This window comes from Onychomys torridus, chromosome 5 (genome assembly GCF_903995425.1).
Source record: "Onychomys torridus chromosome 5, mOncTor1.1, whole genome shotgun sequence".
Classification (NCBI taxonomy): Eukaryota; Metazoa; Chordata; class Mammalia; order Rodentia; family Cricetidae; genus Onychomys; species Onychomys torridus.
Window position 1 is genome coordinate 100,388,674 of NC_050447.1, and position 6,443 is coordinate 100,395,116.

The following is a 6,443-nucleotide window of genomic DNA, read 5'->3' on the forward strand; positions in this document are numbered from 1 at the left end:
CCAGCCTTCTACTTCCCAGAATTCTCTTCTCTCTTGTCCCGCCTATACTTCCTGCCTGGCCACTGGCCAATCAGAACTTTATTTACACGAGCGATATCCACAGCACCTAATTAGTAAGCTGGATGGGTGCACACCACATTCTTGAATAAGTGCAGAGAATGCTCAGGGTTCACAATTGGGGAACAGCACTCTTTGCATTTCCATTTACAGGCAGACAGATGTATCCTTGAAACAGTTGGGTTAACGATAGAACTTACTTGTTTATTGCTGGAAGAAAGGCATTGATTAGAACAAATTTGAGCTTTGGATGGGACTAATGATGGGAACAATCACCCCTGATACTTGGGAGCTTGAGGCAGTATGATGGCAAGTTTAATGCCTGAGTGACAGAGTGAGTTCAAGGCCAGCCTGAGTAATTTGAGGCAGACTGCCTCAAATAGCTGATATGATAAAAGGAGAAAGGAGCTGCCAAGGGAAGAATGAGGGTGTTCCATGCCAAGATGAGAGGGCCTTGTGATGCTGACTCGAACTCTCTCAGCACTTCAGTGATCTGTCTCAGAAATACTGTCTGTGGTGGTGGTCTGATGAGAAAGAACAGCAAAGCAAGACAATTTGGCAGCTGTTAGATCCCTGGGACACCTAAGGAAGGTCGTATAGATGGACCTGCTCTGAGAAGCAAAAGCTGCACTTGTCAGAGGAGTCAGCACCCAGGATAAGGGGTTAAGAAGTACTTGAGCACTATTCTTACAGAGGAGATTGCAGGTCCTCTACAGGACAGACTTCTTTGTGTGACCTCAGAAGTTTGTTTTTTGTTTTTTTTTTTTTTTTTGTTTTTTTGTTTTTTTTTTTTTGAGTTAAGATACTCAGGATATATCAAATATTATTAAGGAATAGCCTTAATAATATTCTTCCTAGGGGCCCAGAAGAGAAGGGCGAGAATTATTTTCTGGAAAAGAATTTAAATACACCAAGCTCTTTGTCCATCTACTTTGTTCCTATGATATAAAATTCTATCTACACAGCTTCAGTTCTGTTCTCATGCCTAGCTCCTTTCTTGCCTGATTTCTCTCTGCCTTTATCTGCCATCGCCTATATGTTCTGTCTTAAGTCTCTCATCTTAGTTCTGCCCCATCTTGGTCTTTCTCATCTGGTTCTTACCCATCTCATTCTTCCTTATCTTCCACCTCTTTCTTCTAGTCCTCCATCTAGTTCTCCAGTCAAAATCCTCAAAAATCCTCTACAAGTCTCTGAGGTTTACAGTTATACTCCCATGCAATAGCAGTGCTCTAGCCAAAGCAAGGTCACCAGGCTTGAATTCCTACGGGGTCATAAAGGCAGACAAGAGTTTTCCCCAAAAGGGGAGTGGTAAAGGAGGAGGAAAACTGAGAACTAAAATAGGTTAATATATCAAAAAGGGGGGATTTATGTGCTCAAACAATATTCCTAAAAGTAGTTAGGTAAAAATGTTAGGAGTCTATAATGTTAGTAAGACTGTATAAGAAAGGAGGGTCTCAGCTTAAATTGCACAAGAAATAAAGCTATCCACCTGACCTAGGAGACAGATGTTGTTTCCAAAAGGGTGTTACCTTAGTTCAGGAGATCGTTTGGCCTTGGATGATTGATAGGTGTTTTAGATAAATACACTGTTAGGAGTTCTTAGAAGCACACACAGCATATAAGAAAATCATTGTAGGAACCAGCTAACTATATACAAAAGTTAAAATATCACCAAGACTTCTTAAGTAGTGGCTTGATCTTCGGAAAAGTCCTTGATCTTTGCAAGTAGTAAATTTTGTGACAGCAGCTGGATTCCATAACTTTTTCCTGAGACTTGAAGCAGTAGGGTACAAGTGAATTAGGGACCCTGGGAAAATAGCAATTTTTCCTATTTCTGAGACTGTCTTAGATTTTGTTTCTTGTTGCTATATGGAATTTAAAGGAGACAGTGTTGATTTTAGTTCACAATTTGAGGTTACCATTTTTGGAAGTGAGTAAATCACAGTGGTAAGAGCTGGAGGCTCAGTTACCATCACCACCATGCCAGTCCCTGAGGGAGAAGGTAAGTCCCTATTACACCATGTACTTCAGAAACAGTGTTCATAGAACCTTGAGCTAAAACTGACCTGAATGCCCCATCCATGAAGACTAGCTTTCATGGGACCATAAAGTGGCATGCAAACTTACAATGAGGTGAGAAGTCAATAGTCCTACCCAGCTATGATGCCTAGAAATGACATGAATAGCTGGCATGGCATGTAACCCTATGAGTGCAGTAGTGCCATACAGCTTGGTGTTAACCACTAATTGGACTGGAGAACTGCTCAACAAGAGTGAGACCAGGCCTGGTACTGTACCCCTTGCTAATTATTCAGTGATGGTGAAATCATGGTGATTAGAAGAGAATCTAATTCTATTAATTTACTAAACTAGTATAATACCTAACAACAAATCTATTAACATTTGCCCTTATTTCCACAGATAAGCTTGTCATTTACCCTTCATCAAGAAAACTTCTCTTTGCAACAAATAGAGATCACTACAGAAAACAACCACCAATCAAAATGCAGAGCTTTGGAGCCCAGTCCTACTAGATACATCTATAAAGCATTTCTACACCTCTGGCTTAGGGAACCTTGGGGAAGGGGGTGCAAAAAGATTGTAGGATTCAGAGGATTAGGAGTTTTCTGTGAGGTTGTGTCTCCTTGTAACATCAGAAGCTATACCTGCAAGGTGTCACCAACATGACTGCCTAAATGTGAGCTGCACAAGGATGACACCAAGAAACATATCATTCTGGGCAGAAAAAAGCCCATGAGGCCTATCTCTACACAAAGAACTACAAACAACTGAGTAAAGCTGAGCAAGGGAGAGGCTGGTGGACCTTTCCAATGATGAGCACACCAATAGTTTGTCCAGTGCCAAACTGTAAAATCAGAAAACATACCAACAATAATTACAAGTAAAATTGTATGGACTCAACAGGTTATATTTGGGATTATACAAAATGTATATGAAAATATATGTAAGAATGCAGTAACAATTAGTGAAAAACAAAAAAGGCCATCAATTTGAAGAACAGTGGGGAGAGGTATATAGGAGAAGTGGGAGGGAGGAATGGGAAGGAAGAAATGTAATTAAATTATAACCTCAAGAACAAACAAACAAAAGGCCAAGAAATCATGAATGCTTAGGCTCAGTTCATTTTTTTTTCCTTTTTATGCAGTCTAGGATGGAATCCAAACACAGAGAATGGTCCCACTTCAATTAACCTAATCAGGATACTCCCCTATGGGCATGCCTAGAATGTCATCTAATCTAGCTAATCCTTTACAGGTATGCCACATCCTGTCAAGTTGACAATTAACACTAAGTATCACAAAGAGTTTTCTCTGGAAAGAGCAGGAAGGAAGTCTCATCCCTAGCTAGTAATAGGAATCAAGTTTACTCTTCAGTGATAGCCAAACTAGTATTTTTGAATTTGAGGAATTAAAACCAAGATGCCATCATATTGCCTTATAGACTCTCCTTACTATGTTTCAGTGTCTTGGTCAGAACTGCCTGGATTCTCAGCTATACAAGACATTGTGCTTTGTTTTCTATGTTTAGGTTACAATTCAGCTTTACATTTTCATGATTTTTTTCTTAAATATTCATAAAATTTATTGCCTTTGTGTTTTATTCCCAGCAAAAGGCAAAATCTTGAAGAAAAACAAGAGCATTACATTTGTGAGGGGCTTATAGTGTTGAATCTCTGTTTTACTCTTAATTAATGTGTAACATTGAACCAGGTTCCACCCTCAAGCCTCTGATCCTTTTCTTGTATGAAACAGATTTGCCTACACCTCCTTGAGTCTAAAAATTTTACTTTTACACGGTCATCTTCAAAGACAGGATTAAGAGTCTAACAGCCATGAACACCTGCAACCCAAGCAGGTAAGAGGCCGTGTGCACAGATTCTCAAAACCTCCAAGCAACACCAGCTTTTCACCATAGCAGCACAATCACTTACTTCTACCAGCCTGTTCCATTGCAGCTTGACTTACTGCAGGGAATTCACCTGCTGACACAGTAAAACTCCTAACTGGAAGCAGTAATGTCACAGTGTCACACAGTGGAGGGGGAACCCTTTCATAAATTCCACCAATGTGCACTGCTTTATTTGGGGTCCCAGTTGCAAACTCATTATTTATGCTGTGTACTGTAGGCCATCAACGCATCCCACCGGGAAATTAGTTCGCAATTTAGATTGGTTTCAAAGTACAAGTGCTTCTTAAGTCATTTTCGGAGGTTAAATGAGAACTCTTATTGCTTTCTGTGAGCTCAGAGGGGATGTTTTTATATCCTGAGTTCCCCCATCCCCCGCTTCTGCTGCATTGTCTTGATTTTTTCCTCTTCCAGTGCACTTTGGTGTTAAATCTCTCTCTGTGTGTCTCTTTCTCTCTGTCTGTCTCTGTCTCTGTCTCTGTCTCTCTCATTCCTTTTTCCTATGCCGTTTTTGAAGTGAATAAATGGAATGGTATTTGTTTCCTTTTTCTAGCTTACTGGAACAACTTAAGTATTTTATTTTATTTATTTAAATTTTTTTCTTAAATTAACATTTAGCTGGGCGGTGGTGGGTGGCACATACCTTTAATCCCAGAAAGAGGCATTCACCTCTCTGTGAGTTTGAGGCCAGTCTGGTCTACAGAGCAAGTTCCAAGACAGGCTCCAAAGCTATATAGCTATACAGAGAAATCCTGTCTTGAAAAACAAAATAGATAGATAGATAGATAGATAGATAGATAGATAGATAGACAGATAGATTAAATTAACATTTATTTATCTTGTGTTCTTGTTCCATGGCACAGGTCAGGGGACAACTTACAATATCCATAGAACCAATTCAGCTGCCCAACTATCTCACTTTTGCTGCCTATGTTAGAGTCAGAGACCATGGAAACTGCGCCTTTACACTTGGCATTGCTTGGCGAATCAGAAGAAGGGGACAACCCTACAAATCTAAAGCTACAGGATCTCCATGACACAAGGCAACAACAGGATATCCACAGTGAGGGCCCGTATCAAGGGCTGAACAGAAGCCAGCAGCCTTGAGCCAGACTCATTGCAGTGAATACTCACGAGTAAAAATGTATGGACTAAAGAGTATACTGTGGACTCACTGGGTCCCACTATAGCTTCCATGCCAAGAATTATTTTTCATTTGTTTATTTTATTTTTTTTGGTTTTGCTTTTAAATTTTGCTTTTTGGGGGGAGGTTGCAAGGGAAGAGGGTAGAAGTGAGGGGACGGCAAGATGAGTAGGATAAGGGTACATGATGTGAAATCCACAAAGAATCAATTAAAAAGAAAAAAGAAAGAAAGAAAGAAACTCTCATGCCAAACTTCCCATTAAGCTATTGGCCATGGATTAAGATAGGCTGGATAAGAGCATGAGGACTCCCAGAAAGGCCAGGTCAAGAAAAGCAAAGGCTCAGACCCCTGAGAGTCCTCTTAATCAGCAAGCACAAAGGAAATCATTAACATTAGAAGGACTTGGTGAAGACTCCATCTTCACAGGCCTCTTTGAATCTGTCCACTAGGCCACTAGGACATCCTTGGATATCTTATTTATGAAGGATTTGTGGGCATACACTCTTCACATTGCCCCAATCTCTAGGAGAATTGACCTCCAAGTGCCTGCCTGGTTATTCACAGCTTGATATCATCATCCTTAGGTAATGGGTATCAGTTTATCCATTATCACTCCTAAGAAATAGAAATAAGTAATCATGTGTAGTTCTTGAGGGCATGTTTTTCCTATTCCCCTTTTCTCAGTAAATGTATAAAATGTCAAAGCCTAATATAATTAATTGTAATAGACAGATGGCAGAATAGAAAACAAACCAACGTTGTTAAACATATTGAGTCTACTGTTCTCCCAATAGCCAAGGAAGACTGAGGTTTCTCTGATACCAATATCACAACCTGTCTCAAATGCATTTTGAGAACCTTTCCACAAGCACAGAGAGAGTACTCACCAAGGAGATTAAGTGTTTAGTTTCAAAATGTTTGAAATCACTAGCTCAAACATAGAAATGACACACGAAAGAGTGTAAAGAAACAATGAACGCAAGCAGAGTAAATATCACCTAGAAGTACTAACAGTCTTAAAGGTTAGACATCCTTAGTTCAACAAAAGGCCCATCTATTAAAATAATCAATTATGAATTCCCTTCAAAAATAGAAGTTACTCAGCCAACAGCTGTTAGCTACAGGCTCTAAGGGTGACAGACTACACAGGCATCAAACTGAAACTCAAATTTAAAGGAGGAAAAAAAATAGAAAAACAAATGCTTTCAGGTTTACTTATAGAACCTCTGAGAGTCAGTGAGCAGTTCAGGGCCTCAGATGCCCAGGACAGCATCCCTACTTGATTTGAGGAACTGCACTGAAAAAACAAACAAA